This window comes from Glycine max, chromosome 1 (genome assembly GCF_000004515.6).
Source record: "Glycine max cultivar Williams 82 chromosome 1, Glycine_max_v4.0, whole genome shotgun sequence".
NCBI classification, from domain to species: Eukaryota; Viridiplantae; Streptophyta; class Magnoliopsida; order Fabales; family Fabaceae; genus Glycine; species Glycine max.
Window position 1 is genome coordinate 32,537,187 of NC_016088.4, and position 17,801 is coordinate 32,554,987.

Below are 17,801 nucleotides of genomic sequence, written 5' to 3' on the forward strand. Positions count from 1 at the left end.
AATCTTGGGTAAGCATATTCCACTTAACATTGGTGAAAGGGAAGAGAAAAAAGATGAAAGTTAAGTCATATATGCTTCCATAAGGCTTCCGTAACTTTTCCGTAAATTACGAAAAAAGGTGGGTGAACTTATCAAGATAGGGGTGTAAATAGCAATTTGAGTCTAGGCCCTTCTGGCACATTTTGGAAGTTGGGTTGCTTAAGGAGGAAGCAATTGGGCGGCAAGCTCCTCCACGTTTTTGAAAAATGGTTTTCGGGGCTTCCGCTGCTTCCGTAAAATTTCCGAAAACCTTGGGTAAGCATATTCCCCTTAACATTGGTGAAAGGGAAGAGAAAAAAGATGAAAATCAAATTCGAAAACACTTCCGTAAGGCTTCCGTAACTTTTCCGTAAAATACGAAAAGGGGGATGAACTTAGTAATTCGGGTGCGCTTAGAAATCTTCTTCATTAAGTCTCTGGGCGGCAAGCACCTCCCTTTTTTTCTATAAATAGGGGAGGGGGGAGCTGTTTCAAAATGTTCAAGACCCCTTTGGCTATGCATTTCGACTATTTTGGGCAAAAAACACGTTTTTGTGAAGAAAAATCGAGTCGAAGTGCTTCCGTAACGCTTCCGTAAGCGATTCTGTGGAAATTCTTCATCGTTCTTCGTCGTTCTCGACCGTTCTTCAACATTCATCGTTCGTTCTTCGTTTTCTTCAGTCTTCAACGGGTAAGTACCTCAAACTGAGCTTTTCAATTCATTCTATGTACCCATGGTGGTCCACATTTTGTTTCATGTATTTTTATTCTCATTTTCATTCGTTTTCTATACCCCCTTTTGACGTGCTTCAGTCATTTATTTAAGTCATTTCTCGCCTAATCTAAAAATAAAATAAATTTCCACCGATCGTTTGAATTGTATCATCCGTTAATTTCGGTTAAGATGAATTCCGACCGTTCGGTCGTGCCGTAATCACGTTGGAAATCAAAAAAGAGGTAAAATAATAATATAATAATCAAAAAATACCCTTTTAGTAAAATAAAGCGAAAAATCAATCGAACGTTTTCTCTTTGGGATTTCTCATTCTTAATTGAATTGACTAAAAACTAATGTGAAACTAAGGCTAAAATCAACTCGCCTAGTCAAGCTCGTCCACAAAGAATAGGGTTTTGAAAGTTTATCATTTTAGTTTCTTACCAAGTAAAATGGATCATTTTTAAGGTCCAACGCCTTAAAATGATCACCTTTCAAGTAAAAAGAATCACTTGATTCACGCATAAGAAAGAACTACGTAGGTCTGATTTCCTCTTTGATAGAGGGTACGTAGGAGCAAGAGCCCCGCTTTTGTCGACCTCAAAAAATAAAAAGAAATAAAAGTTAAGGTAACACAATTTCCACAATTCTGAAAAATAGGCTGTTGTCCTTTGAGACAAATGTAAGAAGTGCTAATACCTTCCTCAAACGTAAATACAACTCCCGAACTTAGAATTTTCATTTCGACCGGTTTCCTTCGGTTTTTCCGACGTTTCCCACAAATAAACGTTGGTGGCGACTCCGCACATCTTTTCTCCTTTGGAAAGCGCACCCATGAGCCTCGCCTTCGCTCGCCCGCGAAGGACATGTTGCGACACCAGCCATCATTTTAGGTCGTCACGTGAAAAATAATAAAATGCGGTCGATAAACTCTTTTCAATAAAGTTTCTTAAAACTTCCTTTTCAAATAACAAGATTAAACATAATTACATTCATAATCTAAAACTGTCCAAAATATGGGAGTTTGCAAAATACATAGTGACATCCAGAGCAAAGGTATCAACTGTGGTGGCTTCAGCCACATATATACAATCATCAAAATTTCTATACAATAGGTCTACCCACCCAAAAATCAAAAGAGTAAACCTAGCAGTCTGAACTAGATACACCCACCCACAAAAAGTATGTAAACCTAGTCTAAGGAGCCGTCTGCTATGATGAAGAGTCTTCACTATTCGCTGTCCCTCCCGGGCCGCTCTCCTCTGTAAAGTCTGCCTCAGATGCTGACATGATATCCTCTGGAGAATCCACATTAGGGAGTGGGTCCTCATCATCCTCTGGAAAGTCAAGGGCATCCACAACAGGTTCAAGAGGTAACTCCTCTGGGTCCTCTTTAGGATCCTCTTCAGAGGATGACACCTCTATCACTTGAACTGGCTCCACTAGTTGATATGGAGTAGGTGTAGGTAGTATCCACTCCAAAGGCTACTGAAGTGTGCGTGCGGGTTCCTCCGGATGTACTAATGAAGTAACAGTGAGTCGAATTGTGCCACGAAATCGGCACCTCTCATTGCCTTCGAGGGTCTCCCAAACTCCCTCTAAGCACTCCATCACCACGCGATCATGGATTAATTGCGCTGCCATCGCGATCTACAAGAAATAAAAGAAAGAGGGTAGACTCTTTCACAAGAAATCTAACTACAGGTAACAATACAATGCGTCCCATAACCACTACGTATAGTCAAAAGGTCTCTCTCAAGGGATTTCCTCTCTGGTAATCGATTACCAAAGTATGTAATCGATTACCAGTGCCCAAACACGAATTACACAGCTTTTGCACATGGAAATCTACAATTTACATTGTGTAATCGATTACACCTAAATGGTAATCGATTACCAGTGGCAGGTAGCATTGTGTAATCGATTACATATCACCCTGTGTAATCGATTACACCCCATTGGTAATCGATTACCAAAGGCCATTTTAACTTCCTGTCTCCATTTTTAAGCCCTGTAATCGATTACACACCCTTGGTAATCGATTACCAGAGGCCAATTTCCAGATACCACTCAAGATTCATAGCTGGCCAGCCGCCACACAAGTCTCCTTGCTTCGTGGTCTTTGTTCATTTATTGGTTGACTGCCAGGAGCTCACCTATTTAGGTACGTCACAGGTTCTCACTGACTGACTATGCCCGGGTTGGGTCGGGATTGGTCAAGCTTGGTTTTGGGAAATAGCACCCCACCTGACGTCCCCAAGGTCTCCTGACCCCCGCGACATATCTCCAAGTACCACTCTGTGGTCAACAAACAAAAGTAGGAAGACTGACTCTTCCACGCTTTCTCACATCAAGCTTAGTGGATTATGGGGCACCCGTCATATGTGGTACTAGGTGGCGATCGGGCGATGGCGCATATCAACTCTCCCACTTCCACAAATCAAACATTAACGTACCATCCCTAGTTGGCCACCTTCAAAATGAGCTCACGCACTCCCACATAGCCCTTATCCTTGTTCCTCTCAACACCGGGTCCCCATCAACCCCTCCAAGCTTCCACAATATCCAAGCAATTCAATTTCCAAATATCATGAACTACCCTAAACCAAGAAAACCGAGTAGAGGCAGAAAACTCTGCCCAAAACACATTCAAATATCACAGCTTTCCTTACTCATATACCCCAGTAACACTCTCTTCGTTCTGATTCGTTGACCGTTGGATCGCCTTGAAAATTTTACTGGAGGTTCCTAGTACATAAATATACATTTGGACCGTTGGGATCTGCTATAAAATGTCTAGAACCCAATATGTACTACCTTTCCCATAACCAGCAATGCACAAGCATTTTTCTGCACACATCAAAAATCTGCTGCACAATTCAACAACATTTTTCTGCATAATAGGGCAGATTTCGAAATCCATCTTGCCCACATCCAATTTTGCTCAAATTGGATCCTATAAGTCCTAAATCATGTATAAATCATATTTAAACCAAAAACAAGCTTCAGATCAAGGTAAATCAAAATCTAGGTATCCAAAACCTATCAATTTATTGGATTTTCAAGGTTTGAGAAGTGAAAATGAGAATTGGTTAATTTTGGGGTAATCTCTCATCTCAATCAACTCTATAACATTTATTTAGAATTGCTCAAACTGGTTTTAAGGTGAAAACCCCAACCATTCAAAATTTGACCTCTCAACACCCAATTTAACCTAGAAAATGCTCTTTTCTTTCACATTAGTCACTCATCTTCCTCATTTGCTCTGCCCAAGCTTACCTACAAGTCCTAATTGACATTCTAAACTAGAATCAACTCACTTTACACTCCAATTTACACTAACCCCAAATTTAGCTTTTCAAACCCTCAAAATCTCACACTTTTCCACTCACATCACTACCATTCTCACATTTAACCCTAGGTTAACTCTCCCCATCATCGCTACCAATTTTCTACCAACAATTTCAGCATACAAATATCACAAAGCATCATCATAAAACCCTAAAATATAATGGGTAGCTTTACTCACATCAAACATGTCAAGTTTAGCATGATTTCAACAAATTCCTTCACAAATAACTACCCTAAGGTAATAACCTAGTAGAACTACCCATCATATCTCCCCAAAACCCAATACCCACGAAATTCATGTGAGAAAAAGTCCACCCACACCTTAAATTCGAAGTCCCACAACGTAGAGGTGTGCTTCACGACTCCGAAAATGACTTCCCTTTCCAATTTGGAGTAGAAATGATGAGAAATTTTGGAGCTTCAAAGGGAAACAATGGTGGAGGAGAAAGGAAGAAGAAAAGCAACGTGGGAAGAGGGAGGAAAAGCTTTTTCTGAAATCTGAATGAAGAGAGAGAATTTGGCTTTTATTTCAAAAAGATTTTCTCTTTCCTTTTTCTAAAAGCCATGCCACATGTCTCATTTTGAGTGGAGCAAAAGGGGCCCACCTCTTCCCCTTGATGTGACTTCATACTCAGCCACAAGGAGAGAAAAATTTGACCTTTTGAATGCTAAAATCCTGCCTCGGTTTGCGTGCTGCTTCTCTGGTTCCAGTTCCTCACGTTTCTCTGCACCCGTCGGGGCTCGTTTTCGAAAGTAGGCAATATATATATATATATCAAAACGCTCAGAATGAAACCCTTAGCGTGGTTCAGAGGTTAGTTTTTTTAAATTTTTAGTTGCACACAAAATGATAATTTTTAGACTAATTAATTAAGAATTAATCTATAACTGTCCAGTTATGGATTACTCTTCGTTAATTAGCCTAACCCGCGTACAAAATTCCGGGTAGAAATTTCCAAGATGTCACATGTACGCCTAGGATCTTCTTCATCAATGGATTCCTTTGCTTCTTGGAAGACGAATGGCAGCGGAATGAAGAAGGAAGAGAGAGAGGAGACGCCATTTCAAGGAGAAGATGAGTCTAGAAGAAGCTCACCACCATAGGAGGCCATGGATAAGAGCTTGGAGGAAGAAGGAGATGAATGAAGGGAGAGGAAGAAGGAGATGAATGAAGGGAGAGGAAGAGAAGAGCATGAAATTTTGTGCTCTAAAAGAGCTCTGAAATCTGAAGTTTAATTTTCAAATTATCAAAGTTCAAAAAATGCACCTACATGACCTCTATTTATAGCCTAAGTGTCACACAAAATTGGAAGGAAATTTGAATTTCTATTCAAATTTGACTTGAATTTGAAATTGAATTTGTTGAGCCAAAATTTTACTAATTATGATTAGTGAATTTTAGCTATGGTTTAGCCCACTAATCCAAGATCAAGTTCAAGATTCTCCACTAACTGTGCTTAGGTGTCATGAGGCATGTAAAGCATGAAGGACATGCACAAAGTGTGACTATATGATGTGGCAATGGGGTGTAGCAAGCAAATGTTCACCTCCCCCTCTAAAATTTAATTGGATTGGGCTTCTCCCAATTCAATTAAATTTATTTCTCAACACACACATCAAATATTCACTTAATGCATGTGAAATTACAAAACTACCCCTAATACAAAAACTAGTCTAGGTGCCTTAAAATACAAGGGCCGGAAAATCCTACATTTCTAGGGTACCCTACCTACATTATGGAGCCCTAAATACAAGACCCAAAAATAATGAAATCCTAATCTAATATGTACAAAGATAAGTGGGTTCATACTTAGCCCATGGGCCCAAAATCTACCCTGAGGCTCATGAGAACCTTAGGGCCTTCTCTTGCATCTCTAGCCCATTCTTCTGGGAGTCTTCTATCCAATGCCCTTGGGAGTAAGGATTGCATCTAGAACAATGTAGGAATCAATCACGGATGCGCCTCGGCCTCATTTTTTCTTCTTCTTCTTCTCCTCAATTTCACTAATTCCTTTCAATGTTGAAAGTATGAACCCCTTCCTTCAGCCCCCTCACGCCTATTTATAGGAAATGAGGGGACTTGGTTGATCAGCAGCTCGCTCAAGTGTTTGCTGCTAGGTCAGTAAGTGTACCGATTCGCACAAGTAGTATAAAACGATAAGACCGAGTATCGTATCCTCAAGGAATTTGTTCCACTCAGACATTATACATTCAGTACGCAAACATTTGTATGGATTAAAAGCAAAGCAAATATCAAGTTGAATTTTGTACTAAAGCCTATTAGAATACAAACTAAATATCTAAAGTGTGAGAAGTAAAAACAGTCAAGTAAAGAGCGTCGGGTCGTTCTACAGAATTTTCCTGGATGTTGTTATGCATTTTTCTCTATTTAATGTTATTTGAGTGTTCTTATGCTGAGAAATTACCCAAACCAGGATCCTTCTAGTGAATGGGCCTAACTCTCTTTAAACCTTGTCCTTGATCCCTCAACAAACTCAGCCTAAAAGAGTTGCATTAAGTCTACAGCATAATATGGACTAGATCACTGCACTCCATTCCTAGACATACAATTTTCTAGCTTGCTCTACCAAGTTCTAAGGCTTTAAAGCACTTTCCAATGCTAAAAATCCTAACTATACATACAAATGGGTGATCAAGCCGCAAGCATGTAAAAATGAGCATAGATAAAAGCAATGAACATAGAAAAACAACATTAAATAGATGGTGAAAGAATATTACATCAAGGGTTCAGCAGAACTTCCCAACCAAGAGGTTTAGCCTTCCATTTAAAGAAATGAACTTTCAATACAAGGAAGAACAGAGTTTAAGTGGAAGAAAATGGCTAAGAAGGGTTGAGGATGTCTCCTTCAACCTTTAGAACCCTAATCTCACTCCTCTAACCTAAACTCTCTTGGTGACTTGAATTTTGTCGCTTCAGCTTCTCCCTTGGCTCTATTTTTTGACTCCTCTCTAGTTTCCACCAACTTCAGTGTTTTAAAGGCTACTTGGACGTTTCAACTTCTGATGGCTCGCTTAACGAGATTGGCTCACTAAGAGATAGTAAGTGAAATTCGGCTTAGCAAGCTGGATGCTCTGAGCGTGAGAAGATACAACCTACTCATTGGGCGAGTACATCTCTAACTGATCCTCTTCTAGGGTTTTCCAACACGCTAAGTGAGCTGCATGCCTCGCTTAGCGGATATCACTTGCTAAGCGTATATGCCTCGCTTAGTGAGGCATCAGCTATTTGAACCTTCTCTTCTTTGGCCTGAAACTGAGTTGGATTCAACATTAATTCACAAAATGGGAGTATCTACTCTATAAAATCACACTAAACAGAAGAATATGTACAATTTCTACAAAAAGAACCATAAATTGGAGGTAACGTGTTATTTCCTTGCAAATGTTCAATATAAAACTACTCATGAGTAGCAACTAACAAACTCCCCCAAATTTACAGCTTTGGTTGTCCTCAAGCAAAGAAATAACAGTTTACTTGTCCTCAAGAGACATAATTCACAGTGGTTAACCAAAAATGTGTTTGTTCCAAAACATTCAATCACATGAACATAAGTGGCAAGCAATACTTCAACCAACAGCCCTTCATAAAGATATGCAGAATTTCAAAAGATATGAAGATGATTATTAAGCAGCACAAATGAAATAAGCTAGCAAACAAGACAGGTAAAAAGGAAGGTTCATTCAGCCTACTCCTCACGGTCACTGTTTCTCTCATAAGCACAAGTGTTTAAGGTAATTCTTCAAATCAACAGCCAACACAAGTCTCAACTTTTCCATTTCATCTCATTCCATACAATCACAAACACACAAATTGAATCTGAAGGACTTTCTTGGCTTGTAATGGGTTGGGCTACCAAAAATTCATGGTTTTTCTAGGATGCAAAACTTAGGTTCTAGGAGAGCATTCATCCTTAGATCAACTCTTTTCCTTTTTTTTCAGCTTCTATTGAAATGCCACAATCATATAAGACACTTAGCTTAAGCAACAACACACATAAACTTACTTATTCTTAAAACTTTCATTTTCTCTCTCTCTCTCTCTCTCTCTCTCTCTCTCTTTTAGCAGTTTTTACTTACTACTTCTTGATACAATTTTCTATGGCTATTGCTTGTCTTACCACAATCATCATTACCCAATACCCTCCCCCAAATTTGGAACAAATTTGCTTTGAACCATAATGCTCTCCTACAACCGAAAGAAAGGTAGACGGAGATTATAATTTCAATCAGGCTTAAGGTTCAGTACTTCAATCAAATTCAAGCTCAAAATGGTGCAAGGGTTTAATCATTCATGAACAGGGTACGGCTATTTGGCCAAGTGGCTAAATCAATCAATCATGGCCTTCATCATTTCCAAATCATGCATTCATTCAGTATTCAAAGATTCATGCAAAAATCGGTACTTGATGCTAGTCGTTCTCTCACAATTTAAGTTCACACATCTCATTGAGTTATAGCCAATGATTTCCTTCACTATTTACCTGTCAAACAAACTAACATTATCACTTACACCCTAATTCATGTTCTTTTTCTTCTAACTACCGCATACTTATTCAAGGCATGTGATCTAACATCGCAATTCACTTAGTTCATGCAATCAATCCAATTTCAAACCAATCAACAAACACCAAAAATTTAAACCAAAACATGTTTCAAAAATCAAATCACTGCATAAAGTTTAAAAACTGTAAATTGTTCCAAAAACTGTAAAATGTGCTAAATAAGTAAATAAAACTAAACTAAAACTGAAATTAAAAATTGTATCTAAATAGCAGAAAAATAAATAATATTTTGTCGCCAATCCTCCTGTGCCAGTGCTGGGTCATCTTGAGATGGTGAGGGGGCATCCTGGGCTGGCATTGGAGTGTCCTGAGCTAATGTGGGCCAAGGATCCCAGGTGCCCTGCGCTGCTGCCATGTCTGCAACATAATCGGTGTCTGCAGCGTCGTCTCCCTCCTCAATGGCGTCCATCGGTGTGGCGACAGGCGTGTCCTCCGATGTCTCCTAAGCCTCTGCCTCGACCTCTTGTTGCAGCTCCTGGGCTGTAAAAGCCTCACCTCCCCCTGAAGAAGAAGGTTGGACTCCTGGCCAGGCCACCTGAGCCATAAAGGCATCCATGCTCATAATGGGCCTCTACTGAGCCAGGTCATGAATACTCTGCATCACCAAGCATAAACCGTGGTGGAGGCTTTGCAGCATCGGTATGATGATGTCTGGTGTCTGCATGGAGGTGTTGGAGGGTGCCGAAAGAGGAACTGGTGTTGGTGCAAGTGCGGGAGCTGGAGTAGGAGTAGGGGTAGAAGTGGAAGTATCTGAGGGGCCCCGAGCCCTGGCCTTGTGGGACCCAAAAAATGTGATAGTCGGATCCTCTGGGTTCCAGTGGTTCTTCTTGATGTAAGTCAAGTTAATGGTCGGACTCAGGGACTCGAAGGTGAGGGAATCAGGGACCACCCCTCTAGCAATGCACAAGGCAGTGATAAGTGCAGGGAATCCGAGCCGAGAGGAGTTGGACTGGGCCATCTGTGAGATCTAGCCTGAGCTGATGGAGTCCAAGTCCATGTCCATCTTCATCACCAATCCGTATACCAACCTTGCCTTGTCCATGTTCTAATCAAAAGTGTGAGAAGTGGGGGCGAGGTTAGAATATGATAACACACTCTAGGTCTGCACCAATGTGGTGAGATCCTTCCTCTGGAGCTTCCAGGGTGCTCCCTCAACATTCAGTACAAAACCTCGCCCTGGAATACACAATCTGACAACGAGCTCTTGAGGGTCTGGTTGCGAATGGCAGAACCTGGAGTAAGTGGAGTACCGCTCCCTTGGCTCCAAAACCACCGAGGTCTCCAAAAATGCATTAAGCTTCTCCCTATCAAATTTAATCAGCTTCCTTCGCACTCGAACTTGCCTCGGGGACTTGTCCTCTGGATCAAATAAATTAGCATAAAAATCCTTGACCAGGGCCACATCAATGCGACCGTCAGGCTGCCTGGTCAAGGCTTTATGCCACCGCGTCCTCTCGAGCTCCCAGCAGAACTCATCATACTCTGTCACAAATAAATTAACGTTCTTCTCCGGAAGAATGTTCCGAGAGTTAATGTTCTACTCATATCTTTCCCAGGCGACTTCCGAGATGAATCTAGTAGTGTCGTACGGTTCCTGAGGTCGAGAGGCGGTTGATTTCCTTTTCCTAGAGGCCATCTACATCAAAAGAATCATAGGAAAGAAAATTATACAGGTTTTATTCAAGACTGAAAGTAGAAGAATAAAACAGAAAAATGGACTGGGCGCTTAGTGAGACAGACTTGCTTAGTGCGCCTTAAGAAAATAACAGTATACGCTTAGCGCATAGGGTGCGCTTAGCACGACTACAGGAAAATAAAGACTCTGGCTAAGCAAGACACACTCGCTTAGCTAACACAGCACAGTGGCTAAGCAAGCATGGCTCGCTAAGCCTTATTCTCGAACAAAGAGCTAATTATGCTTAGCGAGACAGGCTCGCTTAGCGTGACACACTATACAGGCTTAGCGCCAATGGGCGCTTAGCCTAACTTGACCACTGTAACTTAATTGGCTTAACAAGCAGGCTCGCTAAGCCTTATTCAAAAACAGATAAGAAATTGCACTTAGTGAGTACGAGTCGCTTAGCGCATGAACAAATTTCATAACAACTAAATTGCATTAGGCTTAGCAAGACTGACTCGCTTAGCCCAGGCTTATTCAAACTTCAGAGACATGGTAGCTTAGCGATTAAGGCTCACTTAGCCTCAAACAGAATACCAAAAGCCTCTAAGACTCAGACCCAACTAAACTAACTTGCTTAGCGCGGCATGCTAGCTTAGCGAGTTCATACGATCTTGAAAATTAAAAATGGGAATTTAAATGCTCTCTAAGCCGAAGTGCAATGGCTTAGCGAGTTCATACACGTAGGCATAAATTTAAATAGAATTGATGAACATGCTTAGCGGGACAGGGCCAGCTTAGCGAGTTCCTAAGAAAACCCAGAAATTCATCCAAAATTGATGAACTCGCTTAGCGAGTGCATCGAAATTTCCAGAAAAATTGGGGCTTTGAAGCCTCCCTTTCTAGCCACTTTCAAGCCTAAGAACTCTAAGCAAAACATATCAAATGAACCTACATTACTTACGAAACTAAATCCCTAACAGAAAGCTATCAAACAACTACTAATTAACATCAACATCAACAGAAAATCCCAATCACAGAGCAAACAAATTGTCTTCTACCCTAGGGTTCAAAAACTGAAATTAAAAAGTGAAGTAAGAGGTACTTACTTGGATTTCAGCGACTGAATAAGTAGAGATGAGGGCAAAAAAAAGCAGAGAAGCGAAATGCATAATGCAAAATGCAAGCAAGAAATGCCAATGATGAGGAGGGGAGTTATAATTTTTGCACAAAGTAACTGCCTAAGGCAGTTATGTCTTATTTTTGGCAGTTTTGACTGTCTCGTTTAACGCTAGTGACTCGCTAAGCGAGCACTCAGTGACATTTGAATTTTTAGGATTTAAACTCATGCGCTTAGCGGGGCAGGCTTGCTTAGCCCAATTCAAAAATTAGAAAACCCGAGAAGGTTTTGGGCTCAACGCACAGGTGCGCCCTTACTAAGTTATGCAACTCTTATTGGTCTGCAACTTCCGCTAAGCAGGACATGGCCGGCTTAGCAAATTAAATGCCTCAAGATGCAGTAGTGGGGCCGTGCTTAGCGAGATGGTCTTGCTTAGTGCAATGTCATTCCAGAGAGAGTTTTGGGCTTAGCGGGTATGACTTACTTAGCCCAATTGACATGGGGGTCCAGGCAGAGAGTGATTTACGCTTAGCAAGATGCCACGTTGCGCTTAGCCCATCGATGATCAAAGAAAAAGATTCACAAATGAAAAAGATCACCGATGATCGAAGAAAGAGATGATGATGCACAAATAATAAAAGGGACCCCTAAGGGTCCATAAATCAAATTCAAATCCTTGAACCAAGCACTAACCGGATGAAGAATGAAGAGCGAATGATGAACGAACAAAGAACAACTGAAGAACGAACGATGAACGTGTTGGATCAAGTGGCCTCGGAATAATTAAGAAGGGGGGGTTCAATTAATTATGAATGTGTCTTGACTAATTAAAAATTTGTCCTTCTTAATGTTACTAGATTCAATTAGGCTTTACTACTAAGTTATGAGAAAGTAAAGAACAGAAACAATAACTTAGACAAAAGTAAAGCAGAAATAAAAAGTGCACAACAGAAAAGTAAAGAGTGTAGGGAAGAAGAAAGCAAACACAAGATTTATTCTGGTTCGGCCACAGCCCATGCCTACGTCCAGTCCCCAAGCAACCCACGGTTCTTGAGATTTCCAATAACCTTGTAAAATCCTTTACAAGCAAAGAGCCACAAAGGATGTACCCTCCCTTGTTCTCTTTGAACAACCAAGTAGATGCACCCTCTACTTTAAGCGAACCATAAAGGATGCACCCTCCCTTGTGTTCACTATTACAACCAAGAAGTTATCCGCTTCTTACACAAAATTCTCATATAGTTAGTTCTTTGAATTCAGTGTTTGGGCAAAGAATTCTCAGACGGTTAGTTCTTTGAATTCTTTGTTTGGGGAATCAAAAGAATTCTCAGATGGTTAGTTCTTTGAATTCTTTTGGCAGGAGGGAGAAGGAAAAAATCAAAAGAATTCTCAAACGATTAGTTCTTTGAATTCTTTTGGCAAAAGGGAGAAGGAATGAAGAAGAACAATAGCATAAGTTTTTGGCCAATGAACTTTTCTTGATAAAGAAAGTATTGAACAAAAACTCTTAGAAGAATGCTTTGAATGAATGAAAGAAAATCTCTCTTTGAATGAAAGGAATCTGAAAGTTCTCTTTTTTAAAATTCGCGCCATGGTCACATATTTATAGTCATTTGATGACTCAAGTTAAAGTTTGTGACTCTTGGCAATTTCTTTAAAATTTGTGACTCTTTTGAAAACTAGTCACTTTAAAAGTTGTGACTCTTTTTGAAAACTAGTCACTTTAAAAGTTGTGACTCTTTAAAAAAAATCTTCAGAAACTAGTCACTTTAAGAATTGTGACTTTGGGTAATTTAATTTTTAAAATAAGTCACTAGTAATCGATTACCATTATAGTGTAACTGATTACACATCAACAAATGTGACTCTTTATGTTTAAATTTAAAAATCAAAACGTTTAGAAACACTGGTAATCAATGACATATATTGTGTAATGGATTACACAAGTTTGAAAATATTTTATCACAAGTTGTGACTCTTGAAATTTGAAATCCAACGTTTAAAAACATTGGTTATTGATTACATGCCCATAGTAATTGATTACTACTTTGTAAAATAGTTATAAAACTGTTTGGGCTTCTGGTAATCGATTACTACCTTCTAGTAATCGAATACCAGAAAGTAAAAACTCAGGTAAAAGATTTTTCTTGGAAAAATTCTTTTGTAAAAAATGTTCTATTCAATCTTTTCTATTGAAAAAATCTTTTTATACTTATCTTGATGTTTTTCTTGAAGTTCTTGCCAATCTTGAGTCTTCTCTTAAATCTTCACTTGAATCTTGATTCTTGATTGAACGACTCTTTGATTCTTGAAACTTGTCTGACTCTTGATTCTTGACTTGAGTCTTTGGCATCATCAAAATAAACTTGGAAAGCTTTGCTTCCACAGAACGGTGTAGGAATCGATCACAGATGCAATTCAGAAGCATTTTGGCCTTGTTTTCTCTTCTTTCTTCTTTCTTTCTCTTCTTTCTTCTTCTTTCTGGACCTCTGGACTTCAGGGAACTCAGGGACACTTTACTTCAGCCTTTCCATGCCTATTTATAGCAAAATGAAGCATTTGGATTGAAGGTAGCTCGCCCAGGCAAGCTGATAACTTCATTCAGAAGCAACCCTACTCGCCAAGGCGAGCTGAGCTTGCCCAAGCAAGCTGGTTACTTCATTATGAAGTTATCTAGGTGGCTCAAGGGCTAAAAAATGCCCCAAAAGTGACCTTTTTGCCCTCCGTTTAAGTATTTTGCACATTCCCTTTCGAAACGTCACAAAACCCTACAGATTGCACGGTAATTGGTGTTAATCAGCTCAATTCGGCTGGCAAGAATCAAAACATTAGTAAATGAAGGCCCCCAAACAAAATTAGGGTATGACACCCCTACCATACTTGCCAAGAGTTCCTCCCAATTTGTTTTTCCCTTTTTGGCGCACATGCGATGACCTTGTAGAGGACAGACAGGTCTACCTTCATGATGGAGCACGTGGGAGAGCAATCACACATAAAGAGCGGGCGTGCAGCAGATGATCCTTGTGCTACTCTTTTCGCATCTCAGGTCGAATGTGTCATATGCATCGGCCAAAATAGCAACGATCGGGCTTTCCTTACTGTGATGATAAGCAAGAAAAGCGTTGATCGCTACTAAACCCATTAGCCTATCTACATTTGGAAAGAGTATGGTCTCAAACACCAACAAAGCTAATATGTCAATGAATGAGGTCCACTCTCCTTGATCCGCCAAAGCTTTTGCCTTCTCCTCCAAGCTCTTCCTTGGTAACCCTACCACCCCATTCCTATTTGTCTTTACTCGGTCTAACTCTTGTGCCGAGATCTTGACCACCTTAGCTACTCTTGCCATGGAAGGGTAGAATCTAGAAAAAAGGTATGGCTTCCTTCCTTCTAGCGGGCGTCCCATGATTCCTTCAAACTCTTCTATGATTGGTACTAATTGGAAGTCCCCAAACGTGAAGCATCTGAGTGACTAGTCGTAGTACTGGGTGAGGGATGCGATGACTTCCACGGAAACTTCTATCATAGCCAAATCCCAAATTTTCCCATATGTCTTGCGGAGTGATGACAAAGATGATGAGACAAATGTATGGTATCAGAGTGATGACACAACATGAGTATGCATGCGTGAGAGCATGTGGTTGGTAGCACAAAGAGAAACATGACAACATAATAAATTAATACCAAACTGACACAATAACATGACAAACACAAGAATGACGCACACAATCATGACATCATAAAGATATGCATGGCTATGTCAAGGAAACAAAACATAGTGTGTTTGTGCCCATATTTTCAGAACCTAATGGGAGGGACTAAAGGTTTGCTATTTAGTGTGGTTCTTGAAGGCAATTGCACATAACCTTCAAAGGTTTCTAGAGTTATCATCCTTTTTGATATCAAACATTGTAGCGGTAGGGACTACCAGCGACAACGTATCATCAAAGAGAAAAACTCTAGACAAGGCTTCACTGTCATCAAGCAAGTCGGAGACCCAGCATGACCATAGATAAACCTCCACTTCCTATGTTTCCATGGACCCGGGTATAGGGCCCAATACAAAAGCACAAAAAGAGTTATATGAACACAAGAAAATAAAAGAAAGAAAGGGAAACAAAACAAAGAGAGAAAGTCACGATATATATTGCACATTGATAAAAAGGCTTAACTCTCTAATAAAAGTCCCCAGTGGAGTCGCCAACTGTCGCAACCTACCCTTCGGCGGGAGGGTGAGGCGAAGCTCGAGAGTGCATCTTCCAAGAAAGGAAAACGCGCGGGAGTCGCCACCAATGTTTATTCAAGGAAAACGTTAGAAAAAACCAAAAAGGGTCTGCAAATTTTAAGAATAAGGGTTCGGGAGTTGTTTACGCAAGGGGAAGGTATTAGCACCCCACACGTCTATCACAAGGGACGGTAGCCTTTAATCGAGTATGTAAGAACGTGACTTCAATATTATTTATTTTTTCCCTTTTTATGTTTTTTTTTTACTTTTTGGGGTCGACAAGAGCGTGGCTCTTGCTTCTACGTATCCTCAAGTGCAATGAGGAATTCAGACCTACATAGTTCTTTTGAAAGCAAGAAATTTATGCATTGAGTTGATTTTAGACTTTTTAAAGGTTCATTTTAACCAACCAAAATAAAAGAGACCGTTAAGGCATTGGACCTTGAACGGATTCAAGCGACTTTTGTGGGAAAAAAAGGCTCGATTACATGTTGATTTTATTTTGGTTTCACTTATTTACTTTCAATCTTATTAAAAGACAACTGGTGAGGTAAATGATAAGTTGAAACTTTATTTTACAAGGATAAAGTGAGATTACGGCACAAATGATTGGTTGAAATTCGCTTTACATGAAGAAATGAGATTACTGATAGTAGAAGAATGAGATGAAGATGTACAAAGCGAACAATAGGGGACCCCTAAGGGTGCATAGAGAGAACTCAAAACCTTAAAATAAACACTAACCAGTTGACGAACAAAGAACGAATGAAGAACGATTAGGAGTCAGTCACGGATGCGATTCAGAAGTGCCTCGGCCTCATTTTTTCTTATTATTTTTCCTTCTTCTCCTCAATTTCACTAATTCCTTTCAATATTGAAAGTATGAACCCCTTCCTTCAGCCCCTTCATACCTATTTATAGGAAATTAGGGGACTTAGTTGATCAGCAGCTTGCCCAGGCGAGCTGTTGCTTCAACTTGAAGTGACCTTGTTCGCCCAGGCGAGCTGGTTACTTCACCCCTAAGTTATTTTGGGGGCCCAGGCAAGCCATAGGCTAGCCTAGGCGAGCCGGGGTCTGAAAAAGCCTCAAAATGACCCTTTTGCCCTCATTTTGGGTATTTTCTGTATTTTTTCCGAAACATCGAAAAACCTTTCGAATTGTACGACAACTGGTGTCAAGCAGCTCAATTCGGTTGGCAAAAATCAAAATGTTAGCAAATGATCGTCCTCGAATGAAGTTAGGGTCTGACACACTTTAAACACTTTATTTCTCCCTTTAGGGATATCCAACATGGTCACTGCACCTCGTATGTACATATAGAACATACATCGTCACAATGACATCATCTCATCTCAATGTCATTATCAACATCAACATCATTTCATCTCAATCTCATTATTAACATCAACATTATATGATCTCAATATCATTATTAACATCAACATCATCTCATCTCAACATTATCATTAACATTAATATCATTTCATCTCAAAATCATCATCAACATCACAAGCAATCACATTCCACAAACATACATATAAATTTATGCCTGGGATTCACATTCTTAGGTCTTTAGGCAACATCAACCACATACAACAACAATCTATAATATCGCGAGATTGATATTTTAAGGAAAATTCTAAATTAAAGAGGAGAACTATGGTATTCAAAACAAACTCTTATGCCCATTTTGTAACACCCTGAAATATCGCTAGTTATAAATCGATGTTTAATTGTATTTATCGTGTTACTTAATTATATGATTGACTTGAATGAGATTAGTTATGGTGTGAATTAGTCATGTGTGATTTTCTTGATGTGGATGTTGAGTTATGTGGAGTTTTATTGACCTAAGTTTAAATTATGAGATTTCAAATTTTACCTACACCTATTCTAGTAAAATCGCGATCCTGGATTCTTTAACCATTGGATCGTCTTCAAATTTTGACTAGAGGTTCCTAAAGCACTTCCCCATGGTTTACCCATTGGGATTTTTAAAATAACAACTTTTGACCTCTCGCTTAGTGCGAGAAGCGCGCTCAACATAAATTCCAACCTGAGAGGAATTGCACTAAGCGCAAAATGTCACACTTAGTGCCAAAAGTGGACTCCCACTTAGTGAGATGAGCTCATGCCTCTCTCTCTCAATGTCATTATCATCATCAAAATCA